General features: G+C 45.9%; 1 protein-coding gene across 38 annotated transcripts in view; it reads right to left on the reverse strand.

Moving 5' to 3' along the window:
* The window catches only part of NRXN3 (neurexin 3), a 1,514,302-nt gene that overhangs the window by 1,415,551 nt on the left and 70,941 nt on the right, over positions 1-27,810 (reverse strand). The gene's annotated exons all lie outside the window — the stretch shown is intronic.

Here is a 27,810-nt window from a genome sequence, read left to right on the forward strand (position 1 = left end):
AGAGCAGGAGTATTGTCTGTTGCACTGATGGCATGTATGCCCCATATACAAGCAGGGTTTGGCCCATAACAGATGCTCAGCAATACGTATTGGATGGTAACTAGATTGTCTCGATACAATTCCCTGAGATAGATTCTATTAGTATCTCCATTTACGTATGAGAAAATTGAGACTTAGAGACATTGAGGCACGTGCCTGTGGACAGAGGGGCAAAGCTGAGATTTGACCTGGGGTCTGTCTTCCCCCCTTAAACTATATCTAGAAACCCTGTTTTCTTCTGTGTTGGCCTCATGATCAGGTGGATTGTCTTCATGCGGTAACAAAGATGGAATCTAGCAGCCCTGCAGAAGAGAGAGGAGCTACTTCCTGGTAATCCCAGTAAAATTTCCTGGGAAGGTTCTCCTTGGTTTGGCTTAGGTCAGATGTCTGTTTCTGGGCCAGTTGCTATGTCCAGCATCACACGTCAGAGGGTGAATGTGGGGATAAAATGGGATCATGTCTCCAGGTCCCTGACACGAAGCCATACTGTTAATAATAAAACTCCCACTTATTGAGCATGCTCTGTGTGCTGGGCACTGTGCAAGTGCTTTACATACATCTTCTTATTTAATTCTCACCACAACCCTACCAGGTAGGAGCACCATTCATCCCCTTTTATTGATAAGGAGCGTCAGACCTAGTCCTCTGTCATTACTAATACCCTCTCATAGTCAGAGGAGCACCTCAGAGAAGCTATAATTTGGAATAAAACAAATAGTCTTAAACCAGGACAGGTACCCATCCAGCTACAAATTAGGGATAAGAACACTGGGCGTCTCCCAGAAGCGGAAAAAAGGCACAGACCAGGGCAGAGGGAAGGGGTCAAATGCAGCACGACCACAGGCCTGGATAACTGGAGCTGCTGACCTGGGCTATCTGCTTTAGACAAGCCTGTACTTGGCCCTTCTGCAGCCACAGCCCCCCCCCCCACGGAACTGCAGAGTCCACAGAGCCAAATGTATGTCCCCACCCAGAACCAGCAACATGTGCCATGGACCCCTTGTGGCGTACACATCGGCACTAGGAACTCCTTGCCCAAATTTCCCCAGTCCACATGGGCTTCCTCCTCTTCCCAGGGTCCATTCTCCACAGAGCAGCCCAACCCACTGATGTGTGTACTCTAGTGTCAGAAAATGGCCGACTGTTTGCAGGAGCCGTGCACTTCTGCAGGTTGGTTGCCCACACAAATGTGGGCCCTGAAGGTGGTACTGAAAGTGGAGAGAGGAGAGGCTTCCCAGTGGCCTCCATATATATTCTTGCCCCAGGCCCACAAATATCGGGCCTTCCACTGAGGACCACTCCCGACTACCACATTAGGAGGAAAAAAAAAAGGCAAAGACTGCATCTCCCAGAGGCCTATCTTTTCTTGGCCCAGGGGAGAATGCGCACTAGGTTCTTCCCTCTCCTTCAGGAACAAATACAGAAATGAGTTTTTTTAGTTGAAAGCTAACGCAAACTTCCAGCAGCGAAGGGGCTGGGTTTCGTGCGTTCTGGGGCTCTTTCCGGCGCTCAGTGTCTGAGCTCTTCAAACACAGGAAGAGTTGTCTCTCCACAAAAGGCCAGGTGGTGTAGCTTCATCCCGACACAGAGCCCATTTATCCGCCTTTGTAGAAGACGGAGCCCCCAAGCCCTGGTGCTGTTTGCTTTTGTTCTTTGATGCTAATAACTCGAGATTGCAAGATGGAGCTGTGTCAGGTGCCAGCCAGCCTGGGAAGGCAGTGGCAGGGAGAAGAGCAGGATGAAAAGCAGGAAGGAAAATGGATGGCACCCCTGTGGGCCAGGCCACTGCTGTGCCCAAATACCGGAGGGGCTCTAACATAGTAGCAGCGGCCTGAGGAAACAGAACTTGACTGACAGTTGGGGGATGAGGCAGTGTACTTGTTACAGATATAACCAGAGATCAGTGCAGGTAGCACATTTTTTTTGTTTTTTTTAAGCTTTGGGAGTTTTGAACACAGACCACGGGGCTAAGGCAACCAGGGGTTTGAATCCTGGCTTTGCCACTTGTTATTAAAAATGTTTGGGGCTAATGGATAAAGAAGTTGTGGTATATACACACAATGGAATACTATTCGGCGGTAAGAAAAGATGATATAGGAACATTTGTGACAACATGGATGGATCTTGAGAGTGTAATGCTGAGCGAAATAAGTCAGACAGAAAAAGCAGAGAACCATGTGATTTCACTGATATGTGGTATATAAACCAAAAACAACAAAAGAATAAGACAAACAAATGAGAAACAGAAACTCATAGACACAGACAATAGTTTAGTGGTTGCCAGAGGGTAAGGGGGGTGGGGGGTGGGAGATGAAGCTAAGGGGGATCAAATATATGGTGATGGAAGGAGAACTGACTCTGGGTGGTGAATACACAATGGGATTTATAGATGATGTAATACAGAATTGTACACCTGAAATCTATGTAATTTTACTAACAATTGTCACCCCAATAAATTTAATTAAAAAAAAAATGTTTGGGGCCAATTTCTTTGTTTCACCTTCCTCTTCAGCTACATGGGAATAACGTCTGTAGAGTCAGTTCTGCTAACAGCAGCTATGCATCCCTAAAAGTCACTGCGCTATGCAAAATCACACAGGCAAAACCACAGGCTTCTAGGGAAAATGCAGTTGGGGCCCGACACCCCAACACGTCATCAGTGACACATAATAAAGATAGTGAAAATATCTTCCACTGTAACAGTTCTTCATGTTTCCTATGTTCCTGTCTTTGCAACAATTGTGTTGTGCTTTGATATCCTGTAGCGTCCTTCAGTAGTGATTCAAGTTGCTGGGATGATAAGAGATTGACAGATTGCAAGTTTAAAAATTCTCAGCACTTCGTACTTGTAAAATGGAAATAATACCAAAATAATCGAGTGCTTGCTGTTAAATGCTTTCCATGTATTAACACATTTTATCATCACAACAGCCTTACGAAATCGTGTACATGATTATCCCATAAAAAGTAAATAAAAATAAAAGATAGGAACCCATTTTTACAAGTGTTACATGGTTAAGAAGTATATAAATATTACAATGAGTACAGCACTGGAGAAAGACCTGAAGTTTGTTATAGAAGTGGAAAGCTCGTGAGTTGTTGCGAGATAGTGAGAGAAGGGTCATCTGAAATTGGATGGAAAGTTGTAACACCAGGAGTGAATGGGTGTGACCCATAACACACACGGAAACTGAAGTAGCTGGCACGTGTTTGAGGTGTGTGCGTCTTGTATATGCCTACACCACTTGATTCAGCTGGTTGCAGTTTTCTGCCCTCCCCTGGTGTTTCTTACGGATGAAGTCATGCATAATCAAAAGCAAAATTATTATGCTCAAATAGTTCCCTAATATATCAATCGCGTTGGAACAAATTTACATTTTCAAAACACGCATTATAGCAGAACTGACTGTACCTAATTTATATGACTGTCAGGATCAAACGAGATGATCCATATAAAGTGCTTAGCACAACGCCGGGCACAGAGGAAACGTTCAATAAAAACTTATTGAAACTGTTATTATTAATGTCGCTGTTGACACATCCCTTGTAAACTGAAAATGCCAAGTTGAACTCCTATCGAGCCGTTTAAGCTTTGCAAACAAAAGCATCGCTAGCTAAATATTTCCCAGCCTTAGGTCATGAGCTTGGCACCTACAACAGGCTCCCACCCACCAGGACGAGGGCTTCAGGAAAATCCTCATAGCAGATGGACACTGCAAGGGACAGGGCCCAAGTGCCATCTTACTAGGTGAAGAATTGAATGCTGAGCTCCCCAAATGAGAGTAACCCCCCAGGGAGAGACGTACACACTGCAGCTCAGAGAACACTAGGAAATCAAGAGAGACACTGACCTAAATGAGAAGCTGTCCCATCATCTAGTAGGATAGAGAGGAGTACATCACAGAAGGGGAAAGGAATCAGTCAATCCTCTGTTATAAAAACATCCTAGATGCATACATCTTCAATTTCCCCACCTCCTGCAGATATCACAGGGTTCTGAAGGCAGGAAGACTTGGGTAAAAATCCTGGCTCTTCCACATGCTATGCATTTGATCTTGGGATGTTAACTAACCTCTCTGAGCCCTTACTTCCCCATCTGCAAAATGGGGACAATCTACTGACCTTGTAGGACTGATGTAAGGGTTATAAAGACCTACTGTATGCAAAAGCACGGAGAGGGCGTCTGGCACAGACGAAGTACTAATCAATGTTGGCACATCAAAATTATTGTATTACTTGACCTGAGTGATTTCCTTGAGAAACAGGATCAGCCCTCTTTCCAAGAATTCCTTGCTTGCTGGAAAGATTAACTCCTCAGGTCTTATGCCAATTAGAAGTATGACATGGGGAAAGCAAGTGGGTCTCCCTGGGTTTCAGTGGAGGTGAGTTCTACAAATTTTGCAATTCAGTACAAAAAGAGCCTTGGAGGAAGAGGCCTACTGGCAGCTCCTCGGTAGGGGGCGCTGCTGTGGAGAGCAGGAAAGAGCCCAGGATTTGGAATTAGAGGCCATGTTTTTTTGTTTTGTTTTCCTAACTTTTTTATTGAGGTAAAATACACATAACAAAATTTACCACTTCACCATTTTTTAATGTACAATTGAGTGGTATAAAGTACATTCATATTGTTGTGCAACCATCACCACTATCTATCTCCAGAACTCTTTTCACCTTGCAAAACTGAAACTCTGTACCCATTAAACAATAACTCCTCAAACCTCCTACTTCCAGCCCCTGGCAATCACCATTCCACTTTCTGTCTTTATGAATGTGACTAATCCAGGAACCTCATATAAGTGGAATCATACAGGATTTGTCCTTTTGTGACTGACTTATTTCACTTAGCATAACATCCTCAAGGTTCATCCATGTTACGTTTTATGTCAGAATGTCCTTCCTTTTAAAGGCTGAATATGGTATGAATAGGCCACGTTTTGCTCAGAGGAGTTCTGGTTTTGAGCCCTAACCTTTCAGCCTAGTACGAGCCGTGTGATTTTGGGCAACTCGCTCAGCTTCTCTGAGCCTCAGTTTTCACATCCATAACTTGTGGGAACAGTGGCACTAATTACATAACCAGGTTTCAGTGAGGTTTACATGAGACCATGAACATGGAAGCACTTTGTAAATAATTAAGTGCTCTGTCATTCATCTACTCAATCCGGAAATATTAACCCAGTGGCAATTCCTTACTAACCACTAAGCTAGATCCTGGTGTAAAAAAGATTAAGTAGGATGCCTAGTCACAATGATATTATAAAAGAAATTCAAAATAGGACCGAGAAGAGAAGTGCAGGGATAACTATCCATTGTAATCTCTGCTATTGACCGAAAGTCTCTAACATCAGGCACCTGTGACAACATTGTATACAAATGACCTCATTTAATCCTGACATTTGTTAATCCTTCACAAACAAGGAAACCAAGGCTCAGGAAAGTGAATATCCCCAAGTCCACTCAACTCACAAGTAGTAGCCAGGATTTAAACTCAAATTCTCTGAATCCAAAGTCCTTTTCCTTCCCACAGTACCATCTATCCTGCCCCTATTTCTTCTTCCCTCACTGGTCTAACCACCCAAATCTATCACCCAATGGGACATGGGGGCAAATTTCAGGAAATTGGCGTGGAAAACTGGTAGAAAGAACTGATGATCATTCAGTATTTCAGATTGTCCACAACTCCTGCTGCTGACCCATATTTCAGAAAAAGGATTATAAGTTGGGCAACACATCCAAAACTGAATTACATAAAAATACAACATCCAGCAAGATGTGACTAGGAGTTCCTTGCTCCCCCTGCCAAAAAAAAAAAATTCTGTGGTCAAATAAATTTAGGAAACAGTGAGTTAAAGAAAAGTCATCCAGTATCTCTATGGCAAGATTTCAGAAAGCCTCACTGACACTAAGAGATATTGTGAGGTCCAAGAGGGGATATAGTGTGCAGTTTTCCCAATGTTTTTGAAACATGAGACACATTCCCCTCCATTCAACACCTAGTAACATCTCACGGAACAGAGTTTGAGAAAGGCTGGCCTCAAGTTTCTCCGAACAGCTGGGAAGTCTCTTTCATCATAAGCCTTTATCTTTGCCCTTTTTGTTCCCACAGTGAGCCTTTGTGTCTGGTTCAATTAGAAATAGCTAACATTTATTGACCATTATTACATGCCAGACACCAACTTAGGCACTAGAGACTCAACATAATTGCAGGCGATGCAGTTAGTAAATCTAATAAACCACGAGAGTACATAGACATGATAGGACGGCTGTATATGGCCATCTGTTACTGCATTTAGTACTAATGGCGGATCGGGGTTGACAGAGAATGCTTCAAAATCTTTGCTGGAGAAACCCTTGAAGTGGCCCCCAAAGGGGGGCCAGCAAGAATTAAGTGGAGAGGAATCTTAAAAAACGTTTCACCAAAAACTAGCCAGTGGTCAGGTTGACACCCCTGAGTGCTGGGCTCCCTGAGAGGCATGCAGTACACCAGAAAGACCGTAAGCTCTGAGCTCAAATAAATGCTCTTTATTATATGACTTTGGTTAAGTTACTTAAACTATATCTGTAAAATGGGATGTCGTGCGGGGAGTCCGGTGGGGTCTCTGGTCTTGCTCCCCCCATAAGAATGCAGGATATGGTGAGGCCAAAAAGGAACACCCACGGAGCCATAGGTAGGGGAGTCATACCACTATATTCTCACTGGCGTCACTATACTCTCACTGGAGGCTGGATCCACACTGTCCGCAAACCGCCATCCACACTTGCCAGCCCAGCCGCCATCTTCTTGCTAGGCCCCCATTCTTTCTCTTCTCTGCTAGCATAGCCACAGCAGTTATATTAGTGGCCAATGGCTCACTGGTTACAGCTGAACTCCAACTAGCCACAGCTGATGGCCATCCCATCACAGTTGATGGCCATTTACTACCTGAGCCAGCACCTGTCTATGTGAGGCTGAGAGCCTGGAAACTACTTTCTGGGGCTCTGCCCCCACATGGGATCATTTCAAATTCAGGGTTGTCAAGTGGCAAATGCACATCAAATGCCTAAAGATCTGCCTGACACCCTGCTCAGCACACATGAGTGCCATTTTCTTTGGCTGATGACATCCTGGAGTAATGTGTTAAGAAAGAGTCTGAGGCTGCATATGGGCTTGGAAAGAAAAGGGGGTCATGATTGATTAGTAGTGCCTGCCATGGGCTTGAGAAGGAAGGGGGCATACACTGGCTCAAGTGAGCTGGGGACTTTCAAATGAATGCTTCCTCAACAGTCCTTGACCTGCAAAAAGGAGTCTTCTAGAGACAGACCGAGGGAACCTCGGGAGAAAGCAAGTAGCTCTCACAGACGGCTCTCTAACCACCAAGCTCCTGTCAGCTTTTCTGCTTTCCCTTCTACCCATCGCTTGCTTTCATTTTCAGAAAATAAACAAGGTTGATTTCTTCCCTTTGTAAAGCAAGGGTGTCTCATGATATCAAATGAGCCCAGTCTCTGCTCTGCACCTAAGAGAATCTTTTCTGAGTCTGAGAACCTAGCATGTGGCCTACTCATCGTTGCCGGTTCCATTCTGAAGGGCTCCATAGGATTCCACAGGCCCTTCCAGAGGGGACTCCGGGACCCCAGCCAGGAGGCATTCCACCGCAAGGAACGCTAAAGATCAACTACGCAGAGGGGCAGCCCCTTGAAGGAACTTCAATTTTATGTATCAAACATGCTTTTTGAGTTATAATTATTACTAAACTCCTGTGGTACTATAGTTATACAGCAGTAAAAACATAAAAGTGGGGGGTATGTGATTGTTTCAGAGAGCAGAGTAGAGGAGATGCAGGGAATTTTAGAAGGGGAAGAGTTCTAGAGTGTCAAGCAGATCCACTCCTTTCGTTGTACAGGTTCACTCCACTGACAGGTACACATCCGCTACACGGATCCACGTCAAGGGACTGTGCTAGACACCGGGAGACAGCAAATCAACAAGACAGACATGGGTCCTACACTCTTGGAGCTCCCAAGCTAGCTGGTGAGAGAGGCCACAAACAATCAGACAGGCAATTAGCTATTTAATTATCATTGTGATCAGTGCCATGATGTTGTACAGGACCCTTTGAGGCTCAGATGAGAGACACAGCCCCAAGACAGAGGAACTGACATGTCCACCCAGCTGGACCATGTTGAAGGTGAAACCAAAATGCCAGGCACCTGTGTCCCAGTTCACTGCTGCTCCCGCTGGGCCACAGGTGGGGCACCAGTGTTCTGACAGGCGTCTGGGAGAAGAATCCAGCACTAAGAGTATAGTGGTGACCACTGGGGGGGAAAAGCAAGTGACCACATCTCTGCAGCTTCCACGGAGGCACAACAACATGAACTTGGAGATTTCGCTGCCGTTCTTGAACACTCACTCACGCATTATAGTTGTGGAAAATGATTTTAGTTACCGTAGGGTGGGAGCCTAAATGCTAGCGCCTTCAACAATCAGGACAACAAGGAAGAAAGGGGAAAGCCTCCTCCGGAACCAATTAGAAAGGACAGGGAATAGGGGGTGTAGACCCACCACACAGCTGAACTCTAATCTATCTGCTATACTTTGCTTGAGAATTAATCACACAAATCCCTTGATAAATCTGAGGTTGTTATTAGACAACACTAATATCCCCCTTAGAGTAATCCAGACAAATACACTGAGAGAGGGGGGCGTCTCGAGTGGCTGGAACACAGACCGCTTTCACGTTCCCATGCATGCGCACACAAACGACTGTACAGGCACTGCCCCGCCCCCCAGCCCCCAACCCCAGTGTCTGTTCCCAGTAGCATGAAGGGCCTCTGCCCTGATTGCCTCAGGCAAGCAGGGTAAACTGAAGGATGGGAGAACAAGGCCTGATTCCCTCTCTTCCCCAACTCGGCCACTGACCTAGTTCTCCACAAGAGAGGATTTTTTCCTTTTTGGTCCTGCTTGTTTGTAAACCGTGCCACTCCAGAGCAGACATAGCCTAAGGCGGGCCGAGCTAGGAAGCAGGAAAAAGGCAAGAGACTTTGAACTTTGGTCCCCAGCTGCCATTTCTTAGGGAGGTGAGTAGATGGAAGTTCTGTGAGGATCAGAAGAGTTGGGAGAGAGCAAGAGGAGGCAAGCATACCACCAAGGTTATCCCACTTTCATATTCTCACTCGGCCCCTCACTGAACTAGAGGAGCTGCCTATTCTAAAATGACCCAACAGAATTCTGCTGCTGACTTTATCTATGACTTTGGGTGGGTTTCTTACTCCTGAGTCACTGGTCTCTATAAATAACACAAGATATTTTGACCCTGCTGTTGTCACCCCTCAGGTATGTTTTGGGCTGACTCTAGCTGAAGGAAGATGAGGTTCTTCAAACTGCAGAAATTGACCTGGAAAAAGATTAGACCTGTCAGGAAAAAAAAAATAAACACAAAATGCAACTGACAGCAGCTGAAAATGCACATGGTAAAATTTGTTATTGACTGAAAAATTGAAGGAAGAATCAAACATTCACGACAAAATTTAGACCGGCAAATCTGACATGAGAAAATTGGATGTGGTAGAAATAATGGCCACAAAAGAATGTCCACAATGGTAGAAGCTATATAGGCAAAATTTGATAGGCATACATAAAAACAAGTGATCAATGAATCAAATCTTCACTGGGAAAGACACATGGAGCCGAATTGATCTTGTTAAAAAGAATTCAGTAAAATATAAATGAATTGGAAAAATAAGAAATGGTTTAATTATGCTGAAGAGAAAAATGGATTGAAGAATTATGAGCCCTACATTGTTTGCTTCTGAAAATACTCTCTTGATTAAAAAAAAAAAATTCAAAATGTAATGGCTCTGTGCGATGTCAGAGGGATAGTGGATGGGGGGAGAGGGGTTCACACAGTGTGAGGGATATAAATGATAAACGTCTAAGTATTGCTTTGTCTTGTGCACCTGAAACTAATAAAAAAAAAATTTTTCAGTGTTTGTATAACCCTGATTTTACCAATATAGAGTTGAAAGGTCTCAGGGTCAAAGTGTGCAATCAAAACATCTTGATAAATGCAGAAGAAAAATAAATTATATGATCTCAAAGGTCCTGTCCAGTTGCAATCTTTTTCCTGATAAAAGATCAGAATAGAAAGTGAACAAAATTATCCAAATACTTTACTCCTAGGAAAAAGAAAGCATAGAAACCAGCTGTTGGCTTGCAACAATGGTTCTCAGACTAATAGATGTTATTTACCTGTAACATATTTAAAGCAATTTGGGAATATAGGCTAACTATATTTTTATTTTGCCAAGAAAGAATAAAAACCCAAAACTGACACTTTGTATTTCCACAGTTTCATAAAACGAAAGGGCATTTTAACACCCCCAAAAATAAAAGGGCATAATCTCAGAAAATTTTGTAAATATGACTTCACAATAAACTGCCTGCATTGTTTATTTTTCCCGTTTTTCCTGAGGAGTGGTACAGTTTCATTCTAGCCCCTTTGTGTGTCTGGGTGGAGGGCAGATTGGGAAGTATCTCTGTGCTTCAGTCTCCTCATCCGTACAACAGGGATAGAAAGTAAAGCTACTCATACAGCGCCTGAAACATAGTAAGTGTTCAATGAATGTTAGCCTGAAACCCAGGAAGCAGAGGCCGTTTAGGATCAAGTTGATACCCAGCCTCAGATTGTACCCCTACTTCTCCAAGCTGAGAATTCTTCAGACAAGAGCCAAAGTTCTAGTAACAAGAGGCAAAGAGCTGGCTTGGTCAGGGTAACCCCCATTCCTCTTCATGCATGCCGAGAAAACACACTGCAGTCGGTGGGAAGACCAGGGATGGAAGGACCGCGAACATAATAAGCACTAGGAGGCAAGGGCAGCTCTTCGGAAATGCTCAGGCTGATTTCTGGGCTGCAGGTGGGACTCGTGCTGTGCAGCTATTTGAGGACTACGTCGCTTTAGGCTGGTAGCGAATGACACTCACTGTGGCTGTCTCGTGTCAGCAGCCTTTCATCTTCACCTTCTCACAAAAGAGCTTCCTCTAGATAGAAATTCTAGCCCCAAATCCTCACTTCTAGGATTCTGAACTCCGGATGGAGATGTCCATGAGTAAACCCACTTACCAGACAAGATCAGCTGTCCTCATCCTACACACTGATGGCTTCTCTCTTTCCCCATCCCCAGAAAGTCCTTTATCCATCCATCATCCATCCATCCATCCATCCATCCATATTCCAAACAAATACATGGAAGTAAAAAGCATCGTTCCTGCCAAGGATATTAGACTAGCCAACCTTGTACTTAGGCCAAGCAAGTGGCAGTGAACACACACAGACCCTCTCTATTGCTTTCTCCCTGTTCCTTCTCATCTTTAGATGTTACCGCCTCAGAGGGGCCTCCCTAGCCACCCTTTGATCTCATTAGCTCTCCCATCACCCTGTTCTTTCCATCTGTAGCACTCATCACAATGGTAATTATGCATTTATTGGTTTATATTTTCCATAGCTGTACTTTCTTTTAATTTGTGAAGTCCACTAAGACAGCTACCATAGCTGTTCTGATTGTCACAGATTATGCTTGGCAATTAGGCTCTTTTGAATCAGTCAGTTCTCTTCAGCTCCATATCTTTTCTCAGTGTGATATAGGGGAATGGATGCTAGACTGAGAATTAGAATACCTGGGCTCTAGTCCCAGTCCCCTGGCCAATCAATGGCTAGCTGAGTGGCCTATTGTAAGTTACCTTGCCTCTGTGGGTCACACTTTCATAAAAGGAGGAGATCAGATTGTGATGCTCAAGAGGGGGAGATAAATAATAAAATGCATGTATTAGAGGCAGATACATAAATCGAAATAATATTCAGTTTATAATTTAATACAAGCAAATTATTTCCACCAAAGCTTGACAAAAGGCCTTTTTGGATAGTGGAACTATGCTGACAACAGACCAACAAGAACAACAACAAAAGTTACTTGGGGATCATGGGTTACAAAATATTGAGAAAATATGGGATTCCAGTTCAAGTAATCCATGGTTACATGGACTGGCCCATGAGATGGAATAAGATACCAAGGATAAAAAGTAGGGGGACTAGGACGGCTGGCATGTTTCTCTTTGCAACACGTCTGAATCAGGATCAAAATCAGTCATGTGCAGAGAGGAATAAGGTCAGAAGACAGGTCAGTGAAGAATGGCGGTACCCCTGACATGCTAGAGGAACCCCTGTGGGGCCAGCAATGTTGGGTCATCAATGGCCTCAGGATCCATGTTCAGTGCCAGACTGGAGACGGAGCAGAGTGGGGCGGGTAAGAGCTCAAACTCCGATCATTGGCCCAGGCTCATTGCTGAGGCAGATCGAGTGCTTTCTCTCTCCAATTCCAGTTCCCTCATCGACAAAATCAGGAAAACAACAGTAGAATCTCCTAGTGAGAGTGGTTGGGAGAATTAAAGGAAATCACATTTGAAAGCACTTACCCCAGTGCCTGGCATATAAAAGTCGCTTCATGAAAATTAGTTAATCATCATCATTATTATTAAATTTAGACAGTCAAAATAAGCAGGTGTAAATGCTAAGACTTCCATGAAATTAAGATGGCATCGTTGAGGCCATCGCAATAGCGTGATTGGGGTACTGAGCTAAACTCAGCCCTGAGTCCACCGGCTCAACCTGTGATCCTCAGCCAGCAGACTCAGGCTGGGAGAGCTGGCCTGACAACTGGATCCAAAGAAAGCCCTGGAACTCTGAGACTCTTGGAGTATCTTTTCACGCCCCTGAACTTTGCAGAGTCTTTGCTCATGAAGAGGGACTCCGACATGCACAGAGACCACTGTTACGCTATGCTTCTCCTTTCAAAGCATCCATCACTTGATAATTGCTTGGGTAATAAAGCAGCATGGAGGCATGCCCATCTGGTTCATCACTCTACACCCAGGGCTTCCCTGACACACAGTGGGCCTTCAGTGAGTGTTTGTTGTTAATGTAGAAGGTGGAAAGAGACACCTTTCGAACATCACCGGCTTTCAGTAAGAGAGCTCATACGAGCATGCATGCTCACGTAGGCTCCATTTCTTGGTTCCCATCACACGCCAGCTGGGCCCCTAACACCTCAATTTCTTCTGCTTAGAAAAATGTTCGAAGGCGTTCCCCCTCCTCCCTAGGCTCCCCATTCTGACTTACGCTGGATAAGCAACTTCAGATTGCTGAATAGCAATACACAACACAGCTGGGCAAAAATTCCTGTGTCCCGAAATTCCTGGAAAACTATAATGCACAGCAAGCATTTGGAACACACCCCCACCCCCAGCCCTGGAGAGTCGGAGACAGGAGGAAAGCAGCAAGCAGGCAACCAGAACCGAGTCTCACATTTCTTAAGAAAGTATTTTGCTTTCTTTCCAAGTGCCCCAGCACTGGGCAGGAATAGAGAAACCACAAGTGAATTAGTTACCAGCACTAACCTCACCGGCTACTGAACCAGACTTTCCATGCCTCCAGCATGAGAGACCTTGCTCTTTCAGCTCATGGGGACCAGAGTCACAGCACTCTCTCCCCAACACCAGGAGAAGGTGGCTTTGGGCTGAGCATCAGTGCTGGCACCCCCAAGAGTCCAACACCCAACTCCAAGAAAAATGTAGCCCAGGCATTTCATGTTCAACTCACAGGGTCTCCAAGAACAGCGGTACAAATCAGCAGGCCGACTCGCTGATCTTGGGCGAGTCACCTTATTTCTCTGGGTCAGTCTCTTTCAGATCGTTGAGTACTTGATGCCCATTGGATTCTGATGCTGTAGGAGTCAGAAACTCCATCATGAGTAGGGCATCCAAAACCCTCGGGGTTATCATAGAGACATGAGATTTAAGTTCCTATTTGCAGAATTCTTCTCAAATTTCTATTTGCAGAAACTTTTTCAATTACCTCAGTAAATTGAAGGCAGAAGGAAAGCCAATGTGAATCGTTTTTGAAACTAAATTATGTAATTTGTCGATGCCATTCAAATGCACGCCCCAACTTCAACCAGTAGGAAAGCGTACTCTTTCTTTGTTTGACCAGTGAAGAATTTTAAGGAACTTCCCTTTGTTCCTCTTTACCCGCTGCATCCCTGGTCGTTTGCTTTAATCTACGGCATGGATTCTTTTTTCTCTACTATATGAAATACTAAGTTTCCTAAAAGTTCTGACGTTAGCCTTCTTCGCCTCGCCTGGACAACCTCATCTGTGAGCAAGCCTTCCGTCACCCCCCAAAACAACAATGTTAACATCTGTGCCCAGTCCTGTCTTCTTCCCTAGCGTAACCGTTTCCCCCACCCGCCTCTGCCCATCTCCCTGCAGGTGTCCTACGGGTTCTGAAGAGAAGGCAGGATATGGACAAACCAAAATTTATTATCACCCCTCTCCCTCCTCCACCCCAAGTCTGCTCCTCCCACTGACTTTCCTGTCCCAGTTATACCTGCAACCAAAAGAGCGTGTTATCAAAGCCCCTCCTTCCCTTTCCCAATAATCATAATTGGTAATCAATAACAATTCATAATAATGGCTAACAGTCACTGAATGCTTACTATGTGCCAAGCACTGTCCTAAGCAGTATCTTATTTAAACCCCATAGCAATCCTAAATGGTGGGCACTATTCAGATCCCCATTGGATAGGTGGTGACACTGAAACACAGAAAAGTTAAGTCTGTTGCCCAAGTTGGCACAGTTAGCGTGTGTCAGAGCCAGGCAACCTGAGTCCAAAAGCACTAAGGGTCACTGTCTTTCCAATTATTAAGTTTCTCTCCTTCAGATCCCTGCAGTTGGCCCTTCGTCCATCACTACTCCCCCAGTACAGACTCCTCTCTCACCAAAACCACACAGCAGCCTCTACCTGGCCTCTCTGCTTTAACCCTGGTAATCCATCGTGCAAACTGCCCCTATCGCCTTCTTTCCAAAATTCAAATCTGACTGTCACGACTCAACTGAAAAAAACGCCCAATGGCTCCCAGTTGTAGGAAAAAAGTAACGTCCTAAGTCCCTTACATAACATTTAAGCCCCACCTGCCTCCCTCCTTCTCTTATCACTCCCCATGGGCCGCGACCCTTCAATCCAACCACATGAACAACTGGGAACTACTGGAAGGAGCACTTGCTGTCTCACAGGGCCGTCCTGAGTGCCACTTGCTTCCGGTCAACAAAATAGTCTCCAAGTTTTTATGGTGCAATTTCCTCCACCCCGACCACTACCCCAAGCAGGGTGGAACACTCCCTTGCAAGCGACCTTCTCTGCAAACCTTCCACCTGGCATTTTAGCAGCTGCACTGCGTATTGCACCTCTTTGCCTGACAGGCTTCCCAACTGACAAGCTCAAGAGCAGAGACTACGATGGACATGACCGGGACTCACGCCGTGAATATTAGAAGAATGAACTTCTTCCAATAAACGGATGGCCTATTCCAACACATGGATGGTGAGACAGCAATGGCTGCTTTGCAAATGCTTGAAGACTTCAAAGACTTTGTTCTCTTACATGATCCAAAGTTGCCCCAGTAAATACCATGATGTTCACGCTAAAAGAAGCTCTAAAATAGTACAGTATAACAGATCCTTATAAACCCATCGTAAGTTGAAAACACTGTAAGGCGAAAATGCATTCAATACACCTAACCTACTGAACACCACAGCTTCGCCTCGCCTACATTAGCTGTGCTCACAACACTAGCCTACAGGTGGGCAAAATCATCTAACACAGTGAATGCACTGTACAGTATCGGTCGTTTACCCTCGTTCACGGCGGGGCTGCCTGGGAGCTCTGCTCACGGCCACCGCCCAGCTTCACGAGAGAGTATTGTACTGCATAGCGCCAGCCCAGAAAAAGACCAAAATTCAAAATTCCAAGTGTGGCTTCTACTGAATGGTATCACTTTTGTACTCCCATGAAGTCAGAAAATCATAAATTGAACCACTGTAAGTCAGGGACCATCTCTATTAGTAATTCCTAATGGTGAGGCCTCAGAAGGAGGGAGGTGTGACCAGAGTACTTTTCCATGGGGCCCTCCAAAACTACCTGGCCAGGTTGACCAAGACCACCACACGCAGGGCTGAAGACAGGGTAGAGGAGCCCGACACACACACCAGTGGCATCAGGAATGCTTGTGGCATCAGCCTCCACCTGAAAGCTGCCAGCCCAGGAGGTAAAGAATTTTAACAAGGAGCCAAAAGTAACTATAATTAATTAAAGAGAAATAAATGTAGACTTGAGTGGCCTCCAAAACTTTCTGACCAGACTCTCCATTAAATACATGTACTATGTTCTCCCAATAGACATACATTTATTTGTAAATAATTTGTATATAAGATAACCATACATTTTATTGTTTCCTTCCTATATCCCCAAAGAATAATCCTGCATGTGCCCCCTTTTGAAGGCCACTGATCTAGAGAATACTCTTCCCACCCCCTGAAAGGCAGAGGATGTATATGATGAAACGTAAGGGTGGGCCTGGCTGCTGAGACCCCCAGAACCACGGAGCCCTTGGTTTGAAGGCACATAGACACCGTCCCATACTCCTGACAGGTGTCATTTCAGCACCTGTTGCACCCCTGACAATGACTGGGCTTCGCAAAGCCATGTATTTCATGGTCCAACAGCTCTAAGCAACAAAATTCTTCTTCGGTAGCTCTGATCCCTTCAAGTCTCCTGCCCGGTAACCACTCCCTCCTCTACATGGCAGCTCTTCCGATATCCGAGGACAATTATCCTGTCCCCAGTGAGCCTCGTCTTCTCCGGGGAATCCACACGAGCTAATGGAGGCTCTCCATCTCCGGTGACAACGTGCCTGCCTCAAACAGCCATTCCACAAGCATTTACATGGTCCCAGGCTGGCTGCTGCCTATAATTGTTACAGGAAACCATTGGTTTGTAAACAACAAAAAAAGTCTTCCTAGTCTGTCTTCAACTAGATCAAACCAAGTGGAAAGTGCATGTGCTTGACACAGATTCAGTGAAAACATCCCCACAGTAAACACACCACTTTTCCCATTAAAAGAGAGAAGGCATTTCCAATGGAGGTCCAAGAAATATCTGACCTTATTGATTAAATTATTAAACAGCCATCACTGAGCTCACATTACTGGGACGCTGCCTCCATCCATCACCCACACTAGTGAGCACACAGACACACATAGATGGACAGACAGGTGTGTATGCATATAAAACATGAATGTACCCACCTGCCCCCACACACACACACACACACACATTCGATGTACTTTATTAAGGTTTCAAACAATTATTGAGCACCTGCTTTTTGTCAGATACCAGAAACATGGCATTTAGCACCCACACCTGTATGTGCAGTCATTAACAAAGGGAAACAGAGTTCCACCTTGGTTTCACATCTTATAGTTCTCAAAGAGAGAACCACTTCACATACATTCCTGAAATGAGAATCGGAAAACCCAGCTGAGCTATTACAACTTGCATTAAGGATGTGAAAGCCAAAGGGTGCCAAGAGACCATTGAGACGTAGCCACTGGTAAAATGTCCTCCTTGAGGGTGAAATAGCCCCAATCTGCATTAACAGAAGGCTGAAAACTCAACCTCAGGATAAGCAAACACCAAAGTTTCCACAGCAACTAAAACCTAACCATCTTCTTCCCACATGGTCATTACCACGTGACTATGAGATAGCCAGGACCCTTTCCCAGCATAACCATAGGGTCAGTCCATGGAGCCTGGCTGGACAATGGGACTGCAGAGTAGAAGTCCGTGACTCTGGGTACATTTCAATGCTTGCACTCAAAATGATGAGTGTGGGCTTTGCTCTTAAAAGTAAACTATTTTAAACCACAAAATTATAAGACGGGCTCCCCGTTCTTTGCTGCAGTGTCAGTAAAATGACTGTCAATGGGGAGGTGGCTGAGAGCCAAGACTAGCTTTATCCCCTTTGGGGTGCAGGAGGGAATTTGTTTGGCAGGTTTCTAGTCTATGACAACGTGAGAGCAACATCACGGAGCCCTGCCTAATCCCTCTCCCTAGGAGACTTCTCCCCAGGAGTGCCAAATACATGGGTTCCCCAGGGCAACCTGGCAGAGGAGGAAGCATCCTCAGATGGGGCATATGCTTCCCAGGCTGGTTTCCACGAGCAGCCACTCAGTATTGCTTCATCTCTTGCTCTTCTTACCTTTCATTTTAAGCATCCTATTGGGCTTTGTATCAAAATCTTGCTATCTGTTGGGGTGTCTGACCCTAGCTGCCAGGATGGGCTTGTCAAGCAAGTCCAATCCGATTCCATTTTCCTCTATTCCATAGCATTCTAGAACTTCTCCACTTATTGCTGAGCCAGTAGCGATTTCTAGGAGGCTCCTTGGAAATTCAGAGATGCTGAAAGCTAGCTGTGTATGGAGGAAGATGGACATCTTCGGGGGGGTGAAATGAGGCACAAATAACAGAGCCAGGGACGGGCTACCCATGAATCTTTCAGGGTGCAAACTCCCCAGGAACAGGATGACTAGAGCGTGAATCACCTGCTTCCATCAGACTCTCTTCCCACATCAATCCCTCCCACATTGTTTAAGATTAATCACAAGTAGTTAATTCTAAAGAACTCAGTGGTGTGTGTACTGCTAGTGCCATATTAGAGGATCTTTCATGAATTGTATCTTGGCACAGAGGTTATTTCCTGCTAAACATCATCCAGAGATGTTATGACCCGCCCCTCCCCCTCACCCACAAGGCCCATCACAAAGGTCAGGTTGCTGTCAGTAGAATGAGGACCCGTGAGAGGAAGTGACTGGCAAGCTGACTTTGGCCTGATGTAGGAAGAGCTCCCCCATAGCTGTGATCAGAAATATATTAGGGTGCCTTGAAAAGCACTGAGCCCTCATCACTGCAGTAGACTAGGGGGGGTGTCTGGGTAGAAAGAGGAACAAATATACAGTGAAGAAGAGGAAGGGATATCAGTAGCTAGCCCCAGTGACCTTTAAAATCCCCTCCAAACTTAGTATCCCATGATTCTTCACAATGTGCCTTGGTTTCTAGGACACTACACAGGGCAAAGTCATGACTAGGAGGCAATATAAGTGTCACATTGTCTTCTACATGGGTCACGGGATCACTTACAGAAGATTGCTCCTGTATACTGGAGTCCCCCCAAATTTTAGTGTGTCTCCTAAAAACTATGCAAGGGCTCACAGAATGTCACCTCAGCCTGAACTCTAGCCTTGTCCTTCCTGACCCAGATCAAGCAAATACCATGTGGGGTGATTCGTCGTTCAGGAATCCCATGGGAAAGAGGCTTCACACACTTCAAGCCCACTCTTCCCCGATTCCCTCATACGCCCACGGCTAACCATGCAAGAGAGGACCCGTCTGGGGAGGAAAGAAACCTGAGAGAATGAGAAGGAGGAAAGGACTGTGTCCAGGGACTTCCCAGCCTGCCAGCCCTTTTCCACTGTTTGGATCACAGATAAGTGACTTCAGCCTTGTTCATCTCTCCTAGCAAGTGGGCACTTGTTTTTATTTGAAAGCAACGTGTTCAATAAGTAAGCCACACTCCCTCCCACTGCACTTTCTCTGTTCTCCAGGGGCTGTGGGCAGCACATTGCCGAGCATACCTGGAGGAGAGGTGATGGAATTGCCTGGAATGGACCGCCTGCGAGAGTGGAGAAGCCAGCCCTAACACTGCCAACAACCACTGGCCTATTGAGATTCTGCCCTCTAAGGACTTCACACCGGCAAACAGGACCACTTTGGGAGAACCAAACCGGCAGGCAAGAGGCAGAAATGTCAGAAGAGGGTCGGATGCATGGCTCCCAGAGTCATGTTCTTACCTGCAATGATACCATTTTTAAATAAGAGCCTCAGTAAAACCAAAAGGATCCTAAATGCATTTCACAGCTAAAATCAGGAGCTTCGCGTTGCCTACAGCTCAGGTGCCTGCCTTTGTTTCTTTCATCTCTTTTTGGGCCCTTGCATACCCTTACAGAGCAGTTTCCCCGGAAAGAGCGGAAAACATTCACCGTTCTAGGACCACATGCAAAGTCAGTTTTATCAGAGCGGAGCTGGATGGTTTGGTTGGATGACTATGAGATGAATTTGTTTCTAAAAGCTGCTGGTACTGTTTGGCACCTGGGTTTAAAAACGTGTTTGTTTTTTTTTAGCTTTGGAAAATACATTATTTAGGAACATTGCGGACATCAGCGGAGGTTTGAGAACAGAGACAGACAATGACACATTTAAAGGGAGCCCCTTACTTCTTTTAAATAGGTCACCCAAAGACATCAATTTCTGGAGAACAACAGCAGTAATGACAACCCATTGGCACTGTCAGTTCCCAGATAGATCACGGAGACAGGCCTGCAGAGCCACGGCTCCTCTCTCCGCTGTCAGCCACAGGCTGTCACCTGTAACACAGCCTCCCAGTGAGCCACCGCAAACCAAACATCCCAATTGCAGCAGGGAAAATCTCTGGAGGTGGACAGGGGTGTTCCCTCCGTTCAAACACTCACTCGCTCCTCGAAATCCACTGCAAACATTTCCAAACACTTCTTCTCTGTAGCCACTGGATATCCTAGATGTCTCCTCTGCCCCCACGCCTTCCCAAATCATATTCCTACTGGCATGTGACTTATGTCTTCCCTCTCCAGGGCTCTCCCTGCCCTGTTGGTGATGAGGTGAAGGAAAATGTGTCTGTGATGAAGGGTCATAGGTCATCAGGGAAACGCACGTACCCCCAGAGCCACATTGCTGTCACCAGACAGCAACATGACTTCTTAACAGAGGCAGATCCACAGAGCTGGGGCCGGATGCTTAGGATATTGGGGATTCTTAAGGAAAAAAATTACAAATACAAAATTCAGTGTGGGGCCTTGGAAGGGGCCAATGCAAGTGAGGATACACGAAAGTTTTAGTTTCATGGTAAATCTGCCTCTGTAATAATCCACCCAGACACATACACACGAGGAAAAGGAGAAGAATAAACACAGAGAAAGGGAATTTGATTTTGCTTTCATGAAGAGAGTCAGAAGGCAGCAGGAGAGCAAGAGGGAATCGAAGAGGGTAATCCAAGAGCTCCATCTTTTACCGCCAATCCTGGGTGGGGTGCGGGGCACTCCCTGGCACCTGGGAAACCAAAGGTTAAGTCTGAAGGGTCATGCTGTCCAGCGATGCTCCAGTGTGGGGTAGCTGTGCTCCAGCTGCCTGGGGACCCAGGGGCCTAATCATAGTCACTTCATTTCAAACCAGGGTCTTGAGAGTGAGAATTGAATACTCGGGTTCATTCATTTCATTCTCTCTCAGTCTCTCATATTCTGTCTTTCTCTCTGACTGGGAAGAGCCAGGCTCTTGGGACTGGCCTAGCTGATAACCTCCTACACCAAGCATTTGACATTTTGCTTATCACACGATCCAGGGAGGCAATGTTCCATCTCACCATGGAGACACAGGCCATTGGTGTTAATGAAGGGAGCCTAGGCACAGAAATAAAATGCCATGGTGGGAGTCTGGGCTCTCGGGTCCCAGAGACACCTGTCCAACAGCAGCATCGGAGTCTGCCCTCACCCCCTCTACCTACGGCAAGTTCAAAGCCACCTCAGGTCTGAGCTTCTCCCCTATTCGATGGGATGGTAAGGCTCACCCTACCTGCCCCATCGTGTTGCTGTGGGAGCCAGAACACCACATGAATGCAGGCAAAGAGCCCCGAATACGGTCCAACAGGCACAACCACCGTCAGTGAGCCCATACTCTTAGGCAAGAGCAAACGGCAATGAAATTGGAGTCCATACCCTCCTGAAATCCCCTCCTTTGATCTCTGCCACCTCGCAAACTGGGGCAAAGGAAAATGGCGGAGGTGGAGAGGACTCAAAGGGAAGCTTCAAACCTGTGAAACCAAATGGACACACAGTTTGTCTTACGTGCACCAGGAGTCAGGACTTGTTCTTTTGCAGAGACTATGCTTATAATTGTATAGGTTTCGTCTCACTTCACGCAGTCAATAACTCCACAATGCATGATTTCTCCTTATCCCTGCTCTGCTGCAAGGCAGGAGAGCATAGAGGTTAAGAGTGTGGACTCCGAGGCCAGGCTGCCTAGATGCAAGGCACAGCGTCGCTTCTTATTAGCTGTGTGACCTTGGACAAGTTATTTAACCTCTTGTCCCTCGGCTTCCTTATTTACAAAATGATAATAATAACAACAGTGTGTCAAGAGTGGTTGAGAGGGTTCTAAGAGCTAAGACAGGCAACGCAGTTAAGACAGTCCGGGCACGGAATGAGTCCTCCATGATTGTTAGCTGCTATTATTATTGTTACTATTATTATTATTGATGAGGATACTGAAGCCCCCAAAACTTTCTCCAAAGACATATGACTCGTAAGTGGACAAGCCCAGATTTCACTACAAATCTTTTCCACTCCAAAAGCCATGCTCTTAACCACTATACTGAATTTTGTTCAACTACCAAATTTCTCTGCCCCTCAGTTTCCTCCTCTGTAAAATGGGGCTGGTTAATGATACCAATGACACAGGGGTGCCGTGAGGGTTAGATAACACACACAAAGCACCTAGGAGGTCAGGCACACGGTGGCACTTACAAACAGTAATGGTAATAACGACATCATTGTTATTTCTGTCCAGGGAAGGGTATCTGACCTTCAGAGCCCTGCCCTGAAGCCTCTCTCACTCTGGTTCCATCTCTGGGGCCTCACTCTAGTCACTGCAGGGCCAATGGCTACAGGGCAATAGGAGTCATCAGGGAGGGCACTTTGGTCCCATCCCCCAAGCAGAGCCCACACCCCACCTCTTCTGTCCTGTGAAGGAGGGAGAGGGCCCAGATGATGGGCAGCTGCCCCAGGAACTGGAACCATCTTTCTGGGGCAGCCTGCACAGGGAGATAGGGGACTTGAAGATAATTAGCCCCCAGTGCTGGGCCTGTGGTGTCTCATTACCAAATGCAAATGCAAGTTCACGAGCCACTCAAGGCTCCTGGCAAAATGCCTGCTGACCCTCAACCCTGCTGAATTTGGACGGAAGCATTACCCCAGGCCCACCCCCTTTGCAGCTGGTGTGCAGGCTCTGCGAAGGGAGAATGCTGCTCTCACCCCACTGAAGGGGAACAACGAAGACGGGTCTCGTTTCTTTAAAGGAGATAGAGATGCTATGGGGGAGGGGGTAAAAAAAATTGCTCTTCCCTCAGCAGTTAAAAGAGGGATAATTGAAGCAAGTGGCACGCCATTTAGCATACAGCATACCCAGGAAATCTCACTTGGTAATCAGGAGGAGAGGAGGAAAAAGGAGCAATCAGACCCCTATTCAGGCTCCGGTTAGTGACAGCCCCTGCTGGCTGGGCTGGTCCCACCTAATGGTGAATAGTGAATGCGTGAGGTACCATGTCTCAGAAGCAGCAGTCCTCCTTTGTGTATGTTTTAAGGCCTTGCTGCTCAGCTAGTTTCCAAACCAGAGAGAAGGATCCTGAAATGAGTTAGCCTTTACTCTCTGATTACTCACAACTTCCCTCCAGGCCCCCCGCCCCCCACCCCCACCCCCAGGCCTTTCAGGGTTGATACAGATTAGGAACAAAGCCCCATTACAATTCTGGCAGGGTGTGTGCATTGGGGAGGGGGAGGTGAAAGGGCTGTGTTTTTACACAAGTGCCCACAATAGAAGGATCCAGCTGGGGCAATCACTGGTACCTAAGAACAGTATCCAGTGTCTTTACCCCTCAGTAAATGCTCAGGGGTAAGCACCTCCTCTTGGGATACCATTCCGTCCTAGTTCTGGCTTTGGGGAGTAGGGGGAAACTCACAATATTCTCCATAAAAATAAAATTCTCAATTTTTTTCCCCTTGAAATTCACCTTCAGGAAGGCATATGAAGGCCACGCAGTGGTGCTGAGCCATCAATCAAACCACCCTGAGTAGGCTGTCAGTTTCAGACAGTAGGAGATGGGGGAAGGGAGACTAGTGGGCACCACAAGAGAGCCTGCTTGCAATAATGCTCTGGCCCCTGTCACCAACACCCAGCACGATACTTCACTATAGGATCGCAACACCTGAAAACTTTATAGCTGAGATTCAAGACAAGAAGCGTCTAGTCTGTGCACCCGCCCACATCAGCAGGAAAAGATAGTTGGCCTATGTAATGAGATTTGTGAGTAGAGCTCAATCTGTGAAGCCTTCTCTGTCTTTCCCTGACCTCACCTCGCCTGCAACAGGCTGACGTCATGCTCAGTGAACTCTTCAGGGAGATTGGCACTGAAATTTATACACCTTGGATGCAAGTCAATTCTTCATGACCGTAAGATTATTGAGAAATTCAATACGTGCACATTCATAACCAAGAATGGATTAAAGATAAACAATTAAGTTTCAATGCATTTCAAGGTAATGACAAACTCTCAATGACCCATGAGGGAACCACTCTCTAGAGGGAGCTCAGGAGACCTCCTCACTGCCCAGTGAGCTTCAAGGCTGCCCATAACGGACAGACAGGGCTAAACAAAAACCAGGTAAATATGGTGCAGTCACTCAATTCCAAACCAGATATACATAACTTCAGAATCATTTTGAATTATCTGCACTGCTTCTATCCTCCAAGACCATTACTGAAAAGGCAAGATGAAATATCAACATGAACAAGTCTAAAGTTAAACATCAAAACATTTTATTTATAAACATATCACCTAGAAGTAAAAATCTGGGAACTCTTCTCCCTCCAAAATGTTCAGTGTGGCCATTAATTGTGTTGGGAGTCTTGGAATGAAGTCTTCCCATATAGGCCGTGTGGAGTTCAGTCGGCAGCCAGTGCTAACAGCCTTTCACCACACGAAAGAGAACATACTATGTCCAGTAACTCTTACCACCAGGCCCACCCGATACAGCAACTTCGTATCTCTGGTGACTTCTGCATCTCACCCAGAGAAGACAACCAACAGGGGATCAAAATAGCCCAAAGCACATAAAATAGATGGGCCCTGTATGCATTCTTCCTGGGGTGCAGCATGGAGACATTTTGGAGCCACTGAGGCGAGAATGTCACACAGGCCAAGAAAACATCAACACTGCCAGCGTGCTAGGAACTAATGGACCACAGAGAGCGCCTCCAACAGGCCCTGACCATATCCATCTGAAGCGGCAGGAGCCCTCTCAGCTTTTCCTGCTCTTGAACTGCTAAAGCGTGAAGTACAAAACGGATCTTCCATGCCGACTGCAAGCCCTCACAGGATCAAATGGCAGAGCCCATTCTGTAAATTGGGACAATCAGATGCCTGGTACCCAGGACCGACTGCTGGGTATAAGTCCCCTGGTTTCAGTTCTGTGATGTGTGCAATTTAAAGGGGGGAGGGGGTGGGAATGGGTGCATCCTCACCACCTGCTTCACCAAATTATCTTTAGGAATACGGGTAGGCATTTGTTTAGGTTATATGTCTTGTTCTATGCAGGTCTGCTTGACACTTAGCAGCTGCTGTAATTTTTTTCCCCCCTTAATATGTTACAGGTGAGTTTTTCCCGCTTTAAAAATTAACTATGTGTGGAGAGAACAGATACTTTCTAAAAGCCTGCGATGCACTTTGGTGATTGATTAGGCATGATGATAATTACCGGGACGAACAGGCTTCAAAGTTATCAACAGTAAAGCCTGAGATTCCCTCACCAGTCGCCCTCACCTCCACCTTTACACTGCTCTGTTCCAAGCCAACCAGTGTTCCTCTTCCTACAGATTTACTCTATTTATTTATTAATTTACTAATATCAGGATAATAAATGAACTATGCTGCATGTTTGCCTTCTACAGAGGAGAGTATCAGTCCAGCGCCACGAGACAATCTGCACCCTGTAGAAAGAACTGTTATTAAAATACACATATTGTATACAACTATTAAAAAATTGTCTTCAATCTCTTCCAAAAAATTCCACTGGAGACCTCACACGCACACACAGACACACACACACACACACACACACACACTCATGCACATACACATAAAACAAAACAAACAAAAAAGAGAGGGAAGACAAATTGTATACATATACAGTATAGAGAGTCTTCCTGCAGAAAAAATGCTGATCCAGACCTGCCCAGAGGAAATGAGTTCTTTTTAAACACAAAAAATGCAATCAGGGATAATCAGCAAGTTAACAACACACTTGCAAACACCCTGGTCCCTAGAAAGGAAGAATGCCAGCTTTCAATACAAGTTCTGAGAACTGAACAGATCCTTTGCGCGAATGAAAAACAAGTCATCACGTCAGCGTCTTCAGGCAGCACTTTCTCCAAAGCCAAGCTTTGAAGCAGCAGTCAGCTCCAGGAGGCACCTGCTTGTGAGAAGTAACCATTCCCAAAGTGGCCCCGTGGGTTGGTTTGCCTCCACCCCTCTTCCCCACCCCTTTTTCCAATGGGTTCAGTGTGGGGGCAGGGGGAAAACAGAAGCCAGAAAAGGATGACACACCTCTTGCATCTGCCTGTCCTGTAGCCCATCCACAGGAAGGTAGAAACAATGACCAGCCCAGGAGAGGAAAGAAGCTGCAGAGACCCAGGGAGCGCTCCTGCAATAGCCCATATATGACCTACACAGAGGCCTCCAACAAGACCCCAAAACTGTCCTAGTCTCCAGCATGTATCACCTGGGAAATAAGCTTGGTTTTGATTTTTAAAAGAAAAACAAAATTTTAATAGTTACTAGGAGTTAAAGTTCTTACCAACTGCAACTTGCTTTGTGGTGAGGCTGTTCTGGAACACTTTGAGGAATACCCGCATACACTATTTTTCATTACAAATATCAAGGCGGTGGGACCTCACTTGAACGAAGAGATCCTGGAATCAGTGCTAAGACAGTTACCTGGCCCCACCTACCCGACCTCTCACCACCTGTTCGTTCTCAATCTCAGCTGCACAAAGCATCACCCAGGGAGGCTCAAAAATATACAGATGCTTGGATCCCTCCCACCCTCACCCCTACCCCACCCCCCACACGCTTCGGAATGAATTGGTCTGTGGTGTGGCCTGAGCATTTTTAAACTCCACCAGGATTCTAATGTGCAGCCAAGGTTGAAAATCACTGCTCTGCTCTACACTATCCCACCGCCTCCCTGAAGAGACCAGCATGAGATGGCAACAGAGCTATCTCTAGAAGAATCCAGGGCTTAACTCAAAAAGAAAGAATGGGAAACGTAACTTCCTTGCCTCTTCCTTATCCCGTATACCCATATGGCCAGTTCTCACACACTCGGTCACTTCAATGGTTCTTCCTACTGAAATCCAGGCCTTTAATGAGTCCAGAGTCCAGGAATCTGGATTTTAAGTAAAGTCTGGGCCACTTCTCTTAGCTCTAATCCCAAACAGTCAGAATTTGGTGAATAATGTGAGGGCAGCCTAAGCCCTTGGGCACGAGTCCCTTCCTCCACCTCCCTGGGAAGTTGTAGTTGAACTTGGGAGTTTCTCCAAGGCTATGCTGAATATTGCCAGCTTTCTCAGAGGCTCCTGTCAGCCTCTGTGCCTTCCTGCACCATTCTCATACATGGAGAGGACTGAACAGAAAAGAGGAAATTCATATGAAAAATCCTAGTGCTACAATGAGGGGATGAGAAAGCCCATCCCCCAGATGCCTCATCCACCCTCCAGATACCTCCCAAAAGATTATGCTGTGTGTTCATAACCAAGAATGGATTAAACATAAACAATCAAGTTTCAACTCATTTCAAGGTAACGACAAACGCTCAGTGACCCTTAAGGGAACTGCTCTCTAGAGGAAGCTCAGGCTATCTCCTCACTGCCCAGTGAGCTCCAGGCTGCCCGTAACAGGACAGACTGCGCTAAACAGCGGATGGGCTGGTTTTACAG

This window comes from Rhinolophus sinicus, linkage group LG03 (genome assembly GCF_036562045.2).
Source record: "Rhinolophus sinicus isolate RSC01 linkage group LG03, ASM3656204v1, whole genome shotgun sequence".
In the NCBI taxonomy this organism is placed as follows: Eukaryota; Metazoa; Chordata; class Mammalia; order Chiroptera; family Rhinolophidae; genus Rhinolophus; species Rhinolophus sinicus.